General features: G+C 34.3%; 1 protein-coding gene across 3 annotated transcripts in view; it reads left to right on the top strand.

Moving 5' to 3' along the window:
* HNF4G (hepatocyte nuclear factor 4 gamma) overlaps positions 1-16,630 on the top strand; it is a 121,387-nt gene that overhangs the window by 50,975 nt on the left and 53,782 nt on the right. For all 3 annotated transcript variants that reach the window (XM_038579568.1, XM_038579570.1, XM_038579569.1), the window contains exon 3: positions 343-430. The gene's annotated coding sequence lies outside the window, so the exon portion shown is untranslated. The remainder of the gene's footprint in view (positions 1-342; positions 431-16,630) is intronic.

The following is a 16,630-nucleotide window of genomic DNA, read 5'->3' on the forward strand; positions in this document are numbered from 1 at the left end:
ATAGAATAAAACTTTTTAATGTAGAGATGGAACTAAAGTATATGTTAAGTAGTTTCTAACTGGCAATTTGTTTATGACTTTCTAATTTACTTTCAATTTCCAATGCAAGTTGTTGAACTTTTGAGTTTATTTCTTACTATCAACTTCAGTATCAGCTTATGTTGCTTTTACACATGCTGAACTTATTGGCTAAATTTACAGGGTTATGTGGTTTAGCATTTGTGAGGAAATAATGTATAATGAGACACTTTTTAAAATTTGTTTTTGCATGTACTGTAATTTATTCATGTAATTTGTATATAGTTCTGTAATTTATTCATGTCTTTTTTTTTTTTTTTTGAGAAAAAAACTGTAAACTTCTGTGGGAACTTGCAGACTTAGATGGAGCTATTCATCATTCCAATTTAGTCTTTCCGAATTTACCCGCCAGGTAAGTCCCTCCCCTCTTCTAGGGCTAGGTAAATAAATTAATGATGTGAGGTAAAGAAATAGCTCCAGTTCCACAGGAAAAGACTTGAAGAGTGACAAGTAGATGCCCCTGACTAAAGTATTGATATTCCTAATATTCATGAATAGATCGAGTTTGAAAACTAAGCATAAAAGTTTTACTTAATGTAGTAGTTGATACTTTGGGTTACTTATCTATTAGAATTAAATAACCTCCTTACTCTACTTTTTTATCAGCATCTTGCCATTTTTATTGATAGCACCTCTACTAGAGTTTGTCATGTGAAAGAGACATTTGCCAGTTTAGCTTCAAGTATCTTAAATATTTTGGTTTTCTAGATTTTTTTTAAGATTTATTTATTTATTCATGAGAGACACAGAGAGAAGCAGAGACACAGGCAGAGGGAGAAGCAGGCTCCCCTCAGGGAGCCTGATGTGAGACTTGATCTCAGGACCAGGAGATCATGACCTGAGCTGAAGGCAGATGCTCAACTGCTGAGCCACGCCAGCATCCAGCATCCCTGTTTTTGTTGTTGTTGTTGTTGTTTTGTTTGTTTGTTTTTTAGATTATCCTGAAGTTAAAAAAGAAACCATTTGACTTGATACATGAGTGTGTTCCATGTGGTTAAACTGTACCATTAAATTTTGAAAGGATTCTAGGTCACTTTTTGAATCACAGACTTTTAGTGCTAAAATATTTATTAAAATCACACCATGGAGAATGAAAAATATTATTGCCTGTTGAATCCTGTATATTCAGAATTAAGTCCTTCAAGTTTCTTTATATACACAAGAGTTAGAACAGTTCACTTCTGGTGACCAATTTGGAGTGGAAGTTTAAAGGATATCTAAGCAAGAAACACCCATTTTCTGTGTATACAAATGTTCTAAATAAGATTTATGTCCAAGTTAAATAAAATCAAAATCTAGTGTTTATTATTCTGCTAGACCTTGCATTTCTTTGCATTACCACTTGCACCATTGCAAATATTATTATAACAAATTCCCATTATTCATGACTTTACATAAATTCAAATGATTTTGAAATTCAAATGATTCTAGTGACAGAGGATAAAAATCTTTTAAGGGAACTCCTATATATGAGAGCTCTAATAATACTTCCACAGGCATTTCTAAAGTCCTAAACCTCGTTGTTATATAGATTCCAAAATCCAAGTCTTATAGAATCGGATTTTTAAACAAATATTTTTATCTTAGTGAAGATGGTAAAATTTATAGCAAATTAAGAGCTAGGTGTTGAATCTGGCAACAGAGTAGCTAAATAATGGAGCGCACTTTAAATAAACTAAATAAAGTGGCTTGTTAGACTCGAGTCCATATATGTGACGTGGTGACCAGGGAATGCCTTTGGTATCAGATAAATTTAAGTTGGAATCTTGGTCTCGTCAGGGGTGTGTGTTCCTGCTCAAGTTACTGCACCTTTTGAGTGTCAGTTTTCTCATCTATAAAACTGAGGACAATAACACATCTTACTGTGTAGGATCTGATTAGGATTAAATGAGAAAGAAGAGGGCCTCGCAAAATGCCTGGCTCAGAATTGGCCCCTCCTACGTGTTAAGCACAGTACTTTCCTTTCAAATGCAACTTTCTGAATTGTCCTGCAGGAGCTCCAACCCTTTTTAACAGATCTGCCTCTTCTGGTTTTGCTCATGAATGAAGACAAAAGATTATTTTACCTAAAGAAGTAGAAATGATTGCCTTTAACAGCAGTTGTATACACCGAAAAGGATGGGTGGAAGAGGGCTATATTTCCTACAAGTTCAACTTTTTATTTCTTGCATATCTTAAGAATTTTTAAAATCTACACTTTTTTTTGTTGTTATTTTATAATCCATATGGAATATTTGGTTTTTCTTCTGCCTTTGAGAAAAAGAAATGTGTGAATCCTTCACTTGTTCATAGTTTCAGACTAATAATTACTCACACTGAGTATTTTAAAAATGTCAGTTACAATAGTAAACAATTCACACGTATTAACATACTTCTCAGTTATGTATGATATTATTTCATTTTTACACGTAAGGAAATTGAGGCAAAAAAGAATTTAGGTACATTTCCCCAGGGTCACATAACTAATAAGTGATAGAACCAGGATTTGAACGTTTGAAGACTGCCTTCAGAGCCAACCACTTATTCACGGCACAGTAAATAATCAGAGATAAAGTCAGTCTAGAAAATCATACCAGGCTGTGTCATTAAAGAGGTCCTGTCACTGTTTTTACTGTTTTTTTTTTGGGGGGGGGGGGAGTATGTGTGTGTGGGTGTTTTGTGTAAAGAAATTGCTATGCTGTGTGACTACTTATTTGCTGAATGAACATTTTGTTTATTAGAAACAAGATAACAAGAGGGAATATAACAAGTGTTCTTCTATATTTGTTTAACTACTGTGCGGGTGGACATGAAGGAACATTTTACCATAAGCTGAAGAAATTTGAAAAATCTTTTCAATCCCTAATGTTTAGATATTTTTTGGTGTTCAAGTAAGAATTTTGTTTTTGGAAACAATCCTGTGCAATTTAAGAGTAATGTAATTTTTATCGAATGTATATTTAATTGCCTAATAGGTAATATTTGGCTTATCTCTGTTATACATAAGGTAATTATTTTATTAATCAAAGTAATTTATCAAGAATTAATAACACAAAGCCTTAATAGGTTAACTGGAAAATATCTAACATGTGCATTGAATTAAATCCAAACCTGGGGAAAATAACCTTCACTTTTTTGAGCAGGACACATATTGATTGTACATGTGTGCAGCCACGATGGAACCCATGTTGGAAGTGTGTCAAAGAGAGCAAAGCTGGCAGCTCTGGCAAAATGCGACAACATGACTGTACTTTAATATGCAAATACAGGTCTTCTATAGGATTTTCAGTTTTACTTTATGTAATTTCTCATCAGGGAAATTAAGAGTGAATAATAAATATAACATTTAAAATAAAACTCAGTTGGAGTTTAAGATAGTCTTCACCACTATTAATTTCTTCATACCTAAGTGTGATATCTGAATAATATTTTATCTTATTTCTTGAACCTTGCCCAAAAACAGCTGAGGTAATCCATAGTGTTATACATATTACTGCAGCGTAAGTAAAGGACTCTCGGTCTCCAGTCCTAATAATGAATGATCTTGAGCGAGTAACATCATTTCTCTGGGTCTCATTCTCTCATCAGAGGTTGGAATTAGGTTGCTGACTTTCAAACAGTGCTCGGCCAAGTCAAACGCATCTGGAGTGCTTTTATTTCCCATACAATTCACACTTTGTATTTTACCTATGGGTTGCTTGATATTTGTTTAAAAGATACTTCCATAAATTAAAGATTTGAGGAGCCCTTGGACTAGATTACATCTGGAAATCCTTCCACCATTACCATAATATGATCCATTTCTTCTTTTCTAATTCCTGTGCTAGAATTAGACAAAGTACGAATGCTTTATACCCCAGACTTTTCATGGGATACTCATCTACCCATTGTACCAGTTGCAGTTACACTTGTTTTTCAAGGTCCAACTCTATGGCCATCTCTCTGATGAATAAACTTAGTAAGTCAGGGAAAAACTCTCCTTTCTTGGAATTTTAGTAACAGTATGTTAGCATATTTCTTTATGAGGCACTTACCTGTACTTCATTCTATCATGGTTATTATGTCTTTGAATTGTTGCCATCCCTAATTCCTGCAGGGGCTAGCAAGTGTATGGGGATGAATAAAAGATAATGATGAGATGATAGGGCACTCCCTGGAGAGCACATATGTCATCAGGAGGGGTCAGAGCCTTAATGGGCTTCCTGGAGACTGTCCACAGGGAAATTTAAAATCAATATTACCAATTGTGTTTCAATAAAAAAAATGTACACTCGAATGTCTTATGAAAGTTTTAGCTTTTGGAAATTTACATTAAAAAATAAAAATCAAATAATGCCAGAACAACAACAAAAAATGAGTGATGGCCACTTACATATACTTCTGGACTGCATGTGTGTCTTCATTCCTTAACATGAATGCAGTCTATTTATTTATACCTTTGTTCAATAAAAACTAGTGTATATTATTAGAAATGTTCAGATAGCCTTTTTATATGGGCCTGAGTAAAATCATGATATTGATAAAAACTAGTGCAAGCCTGACTGTCAAGAGCAATAGGACAATATCTTCAAAATGATAGAACTGTAAGTGGGTCATCTTCAAAGGTAAAATCTTTTGCTCTTAACCTCAGTGTCCCCTACTTGATGCTTTGCAGTATAATGTAGATACCTTCTAGAACAAGGAGGTTAAGAAACATTTCACAGTGTTACTATAGTTAAGAAAGAGGCAGATGGATTGGCCAGTTGCCTGGAAGAAAAGTCTCATCTAAAAATTTAGGAGGGTTTTAGTACAGCCTTCTTCTGTTAATCTTAAAGGAGATCATTTCCATTAAAGACCGGTTTTCTTTTTTTGCTTTTCCTGAGCACCTTTAGTACTCGTAAATACCTTAGAATATGCCAGAATACTGATTAGTTTATATTCTTTTAAATATTGGTCTGCTGGTGATCACACTTACTTATTCTCATCAAAACAATTTTAATTTTAAATTATCCCAACAAAATTTTAAGCACTCACATTTTAATTCTCTAAATGACAGTGATAATGTTTATACCAGATTTAAACTAGTGTTTTATTATTGTTTCCTATTTGAAGTAATTCCCCATTAAGCTTTCATATTCTAGTTGGAATTTTAATCTAATGTTTTATTCTCTTTTGACTAAAAAACAGAGTATTCAGTAGTGACTGGGTGTTTAGGAGGGATGCTTGAACATTTCTGAACTCAGTGACCTATGAACTTAACATGCACCAGCAAAATAAAGTTTGAAATGATGTGTTTATGATGCTAGCTTTCCAATTATGAGGAAATCACTAATTGTTTATCGTCTTGCAGTTTACTAAAATAAGTACAAAATTGATATTATACTTCTTTTAAAAAGCGAGTGATGATTTACTAGGTATGTATTCATTTATTTCAAATAGTTTGAATAAAATTTCTGCTTTTATTTTAATAAATCAGCCAAGAGAAGTTCACATTTTCTTTCTAACACAAATGTAATTCTTTAAGTAGTGCTGATGGTGCAGAGTTCCCTGCAATACTCAGTACCTTTGGTTTTTAATAGTCCTGTTAACAAAGTAGACAGAGACTATCTTTTTTTTATAAAAAGGATAATCCACCGATTTCCCTGAGGAAATTCCGGATCCCAGGGCCCCTCCCTGCACACTCTTGTAGTTCTGCTTTCTTTCCTCAGCCTTTGTTACACTGCCCCCTGCATCTCACCAAGTGGCCTCACAGTGTAAATTGTTCAGGTTATTCATCTGTCTTTTCTCCTTAAAAAAGTATACAGTCTATGCAACTGTCCATGGAAGTTCAGTTTCACTGATACAAAGCTGAACTTATTAAGAAGTCTACTTTCCTTAAATCCAAGGAGAAAGCTAGTATTTAAATCAAAAGTAGATAATATTTTTAAACCAAGTGTATAGCAGATAGTTTCCTTGAAGATTTATCATAACATTCTTTGCAAGACAAAACAGGCTAAGATTTTAATAAGTATTATTATTATTTATAGTTGCTTAGAGTTATTCCTGTATGTTAATATAGTTGGTCAATAATAACTAATAGGATTTATGAAAAGAATAACCAACTTAGCACAATTTTCTATGCAGATGATACTTTCATATGAAAGACCTCATTGGATTATAACTACCCTAGGATCAGTAGTAGTATTAATAGTGGTGTTATTACAGATATATGTAAAGATTCAAAAATAAAGTTAAGAAAGACTAAAGTTAAGGAAGCCAGTGGATAGCAGCTTTCAGAATGTAAATCTTTTTTAATGAAATACAATTTTAGTAAAACTGACAATGTTTTTCACTTTGTCCCAACATGTCATTATGGGACAATAATCTCAAGTAAATATGAATTTTTTAATCTCAGCATTTCTTAAAATAGAAATTATTAGAAACAAATCAAATTATTAAATAGGAGAATGGTTAAGTATATTATTATACATCTTCATGATGAGCATTAAGCAGCCATTACAAATCTTGTTTTTTAATAACATAGGAACGTGCTGAGCCAAAGGCAGACACTCAACCACTGAGCCACCCAGGTGCCCTTTAATCCATTTTAAATTATTTTTGCACATGGTGTAAGAAAGTGGTTCAGTTTCTTTCTTTTGCATATTGCTGTCCAGCTTTCCCAACACCATTTGTTAAAGAGACCATCTTTTCCCCATTGGATATTCTTTCCTGCTTTGTTGAAGATTACTTCAACAAAGATTACAGGTTTACTTGTTACTTTTGTGTTCTCTTCTACTGATCTGTGTGTCTGTTTTTGTGCCAGTACTATACTGTTTTGATCACTATAGCTTTGTAATATAAATTGAAGTCTAGAATTGTGATGCCTCCAGCTTTGCTTTTAGTTGCCAAATTGCTTTGACTATTTAGTCTTTTGTGGTTCCATACAAATTTTAGAATTGTTCCAGTTCTGTGAAAAATATTATTCATTTTGATAGGGATTACATTAAATGCATAGATTGCTTTGTGTATTATAAACATTTTAACAATATTTGTTCTTCCAACCCACAGCATGTAATGTTTTTCCATTTTTTTGTGTGTTATCTTCAACTTTGTTCATCAGTGTTTTATACTGTTCAGAGTACAGGTCTTTCACCTCTTTGGTTAGGTTTATTCCTAGGTAACTTACTGTTTTTGGTGCAGATGTAAATTGGATAGTTTTCTTAATTTCTCTTTCTGACGCTTCATTATTTTTTTCTGACGCTTCATTATTAATGTAAAGAAATACAACAGATTTCTGTACATTGATTTTGTATCCTGCAACTTTACTAAATTCATTTATTAGTTCTAGCATTTTTTTTTTTTTTTGGTGCAGTCTTTGGAGTTTTCTCTATATGGTATGTCATTTGCAAATAGTGAAAGTTTCATTTCTTCCTAACTAATTTGGATGCCTTTTATTTCTTTTTGTTGTTTGATTGCTGAGGCCAGGACTTCCAGTAGTATGTTGAATAAAAGTGGTGAGAGTGGACATCCCTGTTGTGTTCCTGACCTTAGGGAAAAAGCTCTCAGTATTTCCCCATTAAGGATGTTGGGGCAGCCTGGGTGGCTCAGCAGTTTAGTGCTGCCTTCAGCCCAGGGCCTGATCCTAGAGACCCCGGATCAAGTCCCATGTCAGGCTCACTGCATGGAGTCTGTCTCTCCCTCTGCCTGTGTCTCTGCCTCTCTCTCTCCTGTCTCTCATGAATAAATAAATAATAATTTTAAAAAGGATGATGTTAGCTGTGGATTTTTTATAGATGGCCTTTATTATGTTGAGGTATGTTCCCTCTAAACCTACTTTGTTGAGAGTCTATATCATGAATGGATGTTGTACTTTGTCAAATGCTTTTTCTGCTTCTATTGAAATGATCATATGGCTCTTTATCCTTTCTGTTACTGCGATGTATCACACTGATTGATTTGCAAATATTAAACCATCCTTGTAACCCAGGAATAAATCCCACTTGATTGCAGTAAAAGACTTTTTTAATGTATTGTTGGAGGTTTTTTGCTAGTATTTTGTTGAGGATTTTTGCATCTAAGTTAATCAGGGATATTGGCCCGTGGTTCTCTTTTCCAGTGGTGTGTTTATCTCATTTTGTTTTCAGGGGAATGCCAGCCTCATTGAATGAATTTTGAAGTTTTCCTTCCTTTTTCTGTATTTTGGAATAGTTAAAGAAAGAAGAATAGTTATTAACTCTTCTTTGAATATTTGGTAGAATTTGCTTATGAAGCCATCTGGTCCTGAACTTCTGTTTGTTGGGAGTTTTTTGAACATTGATTTCATTTTCTTTGCTGATTATCAGTCTGTTCTATTTCTTCCTGTTTTAGTTTTTGTTATTTGTTTCTAGGAAGTTATCCACTTTTGCTAGGTTGTCCAATTTGTTAGTATATAGTTTCTTTATAATATTCTCTTATAATTGTTTGTATTTTTATGGTATTGAGTGTGATTTCTGCTCTCTCATTTGTGATTTTATTTATTTGAGTCCTTTCTCTTTTTTTTGGTAAGTGTGGCTAGAGGTTTATCAATTTTATTGATTTTTTTTTTCCCAAAGACCCAGCTCCTGGCTTCATTGATCTCTTTTATTGTTTTGTTTTGTTTTAGTTTCTATATCATTTATTTCTGTTATAATCTTTACTATTTCCTTCCTTCTGCTGGTTTTAGATTTTGTTTCTTGTTCTTTTTCTAGCTCCTTTAGGCGTAAGGTTAGGCTATTGAGATTTTTCTTGCTATTTGAGATAGGCCTGAATTACTATAGAGCTCCCTCTTATAACCACTTTTGCTGCATCCCAAAGGTTTTTTTGGGACATTTGTGTTTTCATTTTAATTTGTTTACATGTACTTTTTAGTTCCTTTGATTTCCTGGTTGACTCATTCATAAAATAGTAACATGTCACTTAACCTACATGTATTTGTGGTCTTTCCAGATTTTTTCTTGTGGTTGACTTCTAGTTTCATAACATTGTGGTCAGAGAAGATGCATGGTATGACTTCAATCTTTTTGAATTTTTTAAGGCTTGTTTTGTGGGCCAATTTGTGATCTGTTCTGGAGAATGTTCCATGTGCACTTGAAAAGAATGTTGTATTCTGTTGTTTAAGATGAAATGTTCTGAATATATATATATATATAAAACATATATAATATGTTCTGTTAAATCCATCTGTTTCAACGTGTCATTCAAAGCCATTGTTTCTGGCAGCTCTTTTCTGCCCTTTGGTACTGTCCCTATGCTTTAATAAAACTACCTTTTCGCACACCCCCCCAAAAAAAAACAAAGCCATTGTTTCCTTGTTGATCTTCTTTTTAAGTGATCTGTTTATTGATATAAGTGCAGCATTAAAGTCCCCTACTATTATTGCATTATTTCCAATGTTTTTCTTTATATTTGTTATTGTTTTATGTATTTGGGTACTTCTATGTTACGTGTATAAGTATTTACAATTGTTATATCAGGATGGTAAATGAAAAGAGCAAGATATACAAATATACAATGCATGTGATCACAATTATGGAAATGTACTTCTGAGTCCTGAGCCTAAATGCTCCAAAGTGCAAATGGCTCAGGGCCTTCTCTGGGATTCTTTTGTTCCACTTTTTTGCCTGGCTGCCCCTCCTTCAGGTCCCAGATTAAATGTTACTTTCTCAGGGAAGCATTTGCTGACCCTCAGGGTCACTTCAGGCTGGGTATGTTCCTTTCTCATTTCTATATTCTCATAACATTTAAATTTCCTTTAACATATTTATTTTGATTATAGTTAATCACCTTGTAGTATCCCTTGAATATCTATCTTCCTCAATAGACTATAAGCTTCATTTGAGCAGTAACTATGTCAGCCTTGTTTGCGCAACTACCTGGCACAGAGACTGGAACATAAAATGAATTCAGTAAACACTCTTTGAAGAAATGAATGAATGAATGAATGAATGCAAGGCTCTGTGCTGAGAACATTTCACGTAATCTTATTGAGACCCCACAAAGATGTTATGGATCTTTGTCACATTTTATGGATAAAGAAACTAAATCTAAGAGAAAATTGTCCAAAGTTATATAGCAAGTAATTGGGACAGCTTAAATTTAAACCCTGATATCTTGGATTATAGTGCCCGAGCTTTTAGCATCTGATTGTGTAAGTCGTTGCACAACTAATGCAACTAAGAAGACATTTATACCCTGTTGAACTACACAAATGGCTTTATTTGTAGGTCAAATATGGTAATATAGGACAGCCCAGGTGGCTCAGTGGTTTAGCGCTGCCTTCGGCCCAGGGCGTGATCCTGGAGACCCGGGATCGAGTCCCACGTCAGGCTCCCTGTATGGAGCCTGTTTCTCCCTCTGCCTACGTCTCTGCCTCTCTTTCTCTCTCTGTGTCTCTCATGAATAGATAAATTTTTAAAATCTTAAAAAAAATGGTAATATGTCACCAATTTCCTATTTATTAATAATAATGAATTTATAAATATGTTAAATATATAAATTTGTATATATGTGAAAAGAGCGATAGAATTGCTGTGCGGTTTTCTGCATATTATTCTATATTCCTCAGATTTTCTATGCCAAATATTTATCATTTTCTGTGGAAAGAAAGACAGTTGTTAAAATCTATTCATCCCATAATGGTGAAGCTAGATCTCACGTCCATTTCTTTGGCACCATATCCCAAAGAATTTCCACTGAGTAAACAGACTCTGAAAGAGAAAAATCAGAGTTCTGTGTATTGCATAGTTGATAACTCTCTTGTGAATTGGTGTATAATTGGCAGTTGATCAACTTTTCTGCTTAATGTAATCCAAAGTCAATCTTTAAAGTGCATTTTTAAAATTTCCATTTGAAATTCTATGTAAAACCTAAGGCCATGGAACAAGAAGCCACATTTAGTCTAGATCATTGAAACTCTTAATTCATGTTTTGAGCTGGTTAAATATATTTCTTTATAATATGTCTTTCACCTTCTCTGATATTTTCTCTCACAGACACTGCTAGCAATCAAATTTATAGCATCCAGTTTTAAAGACATATGTTTTATTTATTGCAAGCATTAGTAGTCAAGATAAACATAGCTTTCAAAAGTTAGTTTTGTTCTTTAAACCCACCAAGGTAACATAATTTAAAATTTATTTCTATAGTTTTCATCATACTTTTTCTCTTGACTTTCCTTCCTGTGATTACTATTTTGATTGTTCCTGCTCTTGAAATAGATAAAAATGAGCAAGGACTCTGAATAACAGCAGGTTGCTACCACTCTAGTCTGTTAAATACTTTTAGCAGAAAAAGATAAAATATCTTGGCATATAGCATTTGATAGGCATGGAATTAGGGCATGCTGCCTACACACAGATCCTGATGATTGTCAAAGCTACTGGCTCCATTTAAGTCTACTCCAGCTGCCCATTATACGCTGGATCCGAAGAATTAGATATAACTCCTAAGTGATTAGACAGGGCTTATTCTTACATATGGCTTACCAGTCTTGAATGAATGAATGAATGAACCCTAACTAGATTCTTAATTTCTAGCTGTTGTTTCTTGATGATTACATTGGATTTGTTGGCCCCGACCTTACAGATGAACCTGATTGCTCTTCTGGATTGTCTTTAAAAACCAGGCTTTGAGGCAGCAGTGGCTCAGTGGTTTAGCACCGCCTTCAGCCTAGGGCGTGATCCTGGAGACCCTGGATCGAGGCCCACATCAGGCTCCCTGCATGGAGCCTGCTTCTCCCTCTGCCTGTGTCTCTGCCTCTCTCTCTCTCTCATTAATAAATAAAAATCTTAAAAAAAACAAACAGGCTTTGCCAAATTATTTCCATGTAAGCTTTCTACATATCTTAAAGTAATAGTTAATTGACCCTCTTAAAGGGACCTCAGCATAATTTCTCTCTGAACATTGACAGTATTTTTAATATATCTTAATAACTAGATTTAATTAACCTGATTTGGTTTTCCTTTCTTCCTTCATTGATCATATGTATGTTGAATTTGTGTTATCTGCAGAGGCGTCAGCTAAGCCTTGAGAGAGAAGACAAAATACACTTAAACAATAGTCTTTGCCTAACCATATTGTATACTTTAGTTAAATTAGTAATAATTTGCCATAGTTCATTTGCAGAAATCACTCTATATCCTTATAGATGGAACCTGGCCAAATTCAGGCAAACAAACAAACAAACAAAAAATTTTAAGATTTTTTTATTTGTTTATTCATGAGAGAGAGAGAGAGAGAGGCAGAAAGAGAAGCAGGCTCCATGCAGGGAGCCTGATATGGGGGACTCCATCCCGGAACTCCAGGATCTCGCTCTGGGCAGAAGGCAGGCCCTCAATTACTGAACCACCCAGGTGTCCTACAACAAACAAAAATTTAAAAACCTTTTCTAGGCTTACAATTTTTAAGTTGATTTTGAAAATTCACCTTCAGAAGTGAATTCAAAAACTGAGTAACTTAATTATTTTGTTTAACATCTCATCAATTTAAAATATGATAAAACTTAGATTTGTTCACTCTTTTCTGAATGATGTCATTGCTTTAAAATTCATTTTCTTTTTTTTTTTTTAAGATTTTATTTATTTATTCATGAGAGACACACAGAAAGAGAGGGAGAGGCAGAGACACAGGCAGAGGGAGAAGCAGGCCTCATTCAGGGAACCTGATGTGGGACTCGATCCCAGAACTCCAGGATCACGCCCTGGGCTGAAGGCAGGCGCTAAACCGCTGAGCCACCGAGGGATCCCCTAAAATTCATTTTCAAAATCTTTAATTTCTTTCATGATAATGTTTACCTTGGGACAGGCTTCTTTTGCCAACTCACAGACAGGCTATTCTTTTGCATGTAATTCTATGTGCGGATTAGCCTTTCTTTTTTTAAAATTATACTAATAAAATTTATAACATGATTTTGGCTCTAGGACTTGCCACATTTAATACTTCTAAGATAGATATAGCTTTAATAATTTTTAATCTTTTGATGTGTACACTTATTTGTTTAAAAAATCTTTAATGGCCTCCAATCATGCATGAAAACAAACCTGAATATATCTGTGTAGCTCTCTCTAAACCTCCATAATATGATCCCACTCTAAAGGTCTAATGAGTTTCTCATGCATTCTTTCAAACATCCATTACTTGCTTTCTTTTTTACCCCCAAAGTCTTATTTACACTTGTTCACCAATTAAAATTTGCACATTCCGTAAAGCAATGTTAGAGCTAATACCATTGATCACTCTTTTCTTCAATTATGAATTGTCCTCTGAATTTCAGAAGTAACTAAGTTAGAATAATGTAATTGCCCAGTTATTCATACTAATTATTTGTGTCAATTTTTCTCTCCACAGATAGGTTGACTCCATGAAAATACAAAGTGTATTCTCTATCTTTATGTACTCAGACCCTAAGACAATGATATTCCTCACTAAGGACCACTTAGTAGGGAGTTTAGAAATTGCTTCTGCTATATATAATTTGACAAGATTGAACATTTGGACATTCTGAACAATAAGCTTAGAATCATACGATCTTAGAACTTTTACGCATTAGGAATCTTAAGGATTAATATACCAAATTCTTCATGGTACAAATAAGTTTGAGATTTAAATGGAGACAAAATGGACCATCCATTCCTGGTAGATTTTATCCCAGTGTCTCTGATATCTTTTTTCATTCTGTTTCCTCAAACTTTAAGTGAAATATATGTGTTGCGATGGCTTTCACCTATGAAAAAATATTAAAAGACAGTGTCACATTTATGCTTTGGTAAGAAAGACAGAAACGACTTTAGGAATTTGAAGCCGGAAGGGATTAAATTCAAAGAACACAGTGCTCACAACACCACTGGAAAGCCTAGAGAAAGGAAATTCAGGAAAGAAAGCTATTAGCTTTCAGGTTCACTGCTAACTTTGGAGCCGAGGAGCTGGCCTCACTGATCAAACTATCGCCAACATCAAGGTGGCTGAGTTCCAGGAAAAACAACAGAGGCCTTTATAGAAACTTCTATATGGTGAAGCTTAGGCATTTATTTGCTTCCTACTACTGCATGAAGCAATAGCTTCTGCATCTCTTCTACCTTCTAAATGTGATGCAAGTGCTTCTAAATGGCAGAATCTGATCCAGAAAAACAAATTTCTTCTTATATTTACATCTTAGTTCTTTATTCTGACAATTTGATGCCTTTCCACACACCTCAGTACCTCACAAATGATCAATCTGCTATACCACTGAACAGTAATTGATGCTGATAACAGTAGAATTGTTAGTGCTGGAAGGAACTAGAACTAAATTGGACCCATCTTCTCATTTAAAAGGTCAAAATCACAAAGCAGTGGGATTGGAGAGCCAACTTTAAAAAACCTACCTCCTTACTAGTGATGGAAAGTTTTCCACTCCATGTGACTCTGAACCTGCCTGTTGCTCTATGCTTCCGGTCAATTTAATTTTATGACCTTCAGATTTAATGAAATAAGTACTTCTTACACCTAATTATTTGGTGCTCAGGCCATGTTTTAGTTTAATAAGACACACTTCAGAAATTGCTACCCGATCTTATCCCATAATACAGACTAAAAAGGAGTTAAGACTGCTCATTGCTGCTCCAAGATGAAATCAACATTTTATTTGATGACTTACATACAGGAAAGTTGACCAATAAATCTATTTAATCAGATCTCTCAATGTTGTGAATGATCCTCCTGGTAGCTAGATATTATAAGTCTATTGTGGCCACTTCTCATTTTTACTCGTTGTTCTGGATGGAACTTGCCGTGGCACTAGGGCTTTCTTAAGAATAAACCATTCCAAAATCACACTGTTATTATAGGTTGCTTTGTCCTCAGGCTCTCTAGTCTTCCTTTTGGGCTATTGGTCTTTCAACATGCAGTTAGGGGATTAAAGTAAATCATTTAATCCATGCAGTGTGTCACTCGATAGTATACTTTTGGAGATTGTTTCCACAGGAGCACCCGTGAGCACAGCCAGTCTGAGATATTGACACTATAGAAAACACTGACAGCGTGCTCCTTGTATTGATTCTACTCTTCTCTGCAAATATAGACTCCGTTCCCTTACCACAACCTTGTAAGTGGTGACTGCTGAGGTCTCTAAATTGCTTCGTAAATTATTTATTACTGGACACCTTGTAAAGACCTCCTTTCTCCTTGTTGGACTTGCTTATGATTTCTAAGGTCTCATATATATTGAAAAGTCTCACTGTACATGGACCTTCTACTAGAACTGTTTTTCTTACTACCTTATGTTTGAAATATGACTTGTTCTACCATATAATGATTATACCTCTTGTCATTCTTATTTCTGATATGTTGTGTACAGATTGTCATAAATGTTTATATATGCATGTTTCCCACTGAGCACTAGACAGGCTGGCAATTTGGAGCCTGGCACTGGGCAATTAAGCAATGCATTTTCAAATTTAAAACGCTGAAAATATTTGAAGGCCATTTATTTAATGATGGAGGAAACAGCTTTTATTAGTCAAAATTGTTTATTGGGTCCGACATACCTACTTGATTCACTTACACTGATGTAGTAGAGTCAGTGTTCTGAAAGAAATTTCCATATGCTTTTTAAAAAATTATTCTCTTCAGTTTTCTTTTGTGATTCTATGTACCATAAAATTTTTAATGTTCATAACACAGATAATAAAAAACAGACTTTTGTGTTGAGTAAACAGGGCAGTTTGAAGATTCTAACTACCTTTTCGCTGACTGAAACTACACACACACGTATAAAAATACTCAATGGAAAAAGATTTGTGCTTAATCATATGAATTTCTTCCTCCCTCTCCCCCTGGTTTCCTACATTGGTAGGCTCAGTACCTATACACTTTGTGAATTAGGGCTAAAGTTATTGTAGCACCCTTTATAGTTTGGAAATTCAGGAAGCTTCTTGCCCCATCCATTCCTTAAAATCCATTTGATTATATTTGAAGAGTTTTCAATATCATCTCAACCATTTAAGAGCTTCTATGACTCGAAGAAAGTAACTTAGGCTTTGTAAGTAACAGTTCTTTCTAGAAAATGAAATGATAATAATAATAATGACCCAAAAAGATTATTAGAAGAGTAAATGTGATAATATACAGTCTTAGCACAAGCATATATTACATATCTATAATGGTCATAACATAACTGGTACATAATTTTTGCTAAAGAATTTAATTTCATGATGTTTATATATATATATATATATTTTAAGATTTTACTTATGTATTCATGAGAGACATGAGAGAGAGAGGCAGGGACATAGGCAAGAAGAGAAGCAGGCTCCATGCAGGGAGCCTGACGTGGGACTCGATCCCGGGACTCCAGGATCACGCCCTGGGCTGAAGGCAGGCACTCAACCACTGAGCCATCCAGGCGTCCCTATGATGTTTATATTTTTTTATATAGTACTAATAGATACTTGTTGAAAATAATGAAAATATGCAGTGAATAATGGTACATTAAAACCATAGCATCTTTTAGGAAATTTTTTTTTTCTAATTATAGAAATTTAAGGAGCATGAAAACATACTTGTAAGATCACTGCAATTCTCAATGAAACAAGGAATACAAATCTGTTGGAAGACACAGGTC

The sequence above is a fragment of the Canis lupus genome, chromosome 29, assembly GCF_011100685.1.
Source record: "Canis lupus familiaris isolate Mischka breed German Shepherd chromosome 29, alternate assembly UU_Cfam_GSD_1.0, whole genome shotgun sequence".
NCBI lineage: Eukaryota > Metazoa > Chordata > Mammalia > Carnivora > Canidae > Canis > Canis lupus.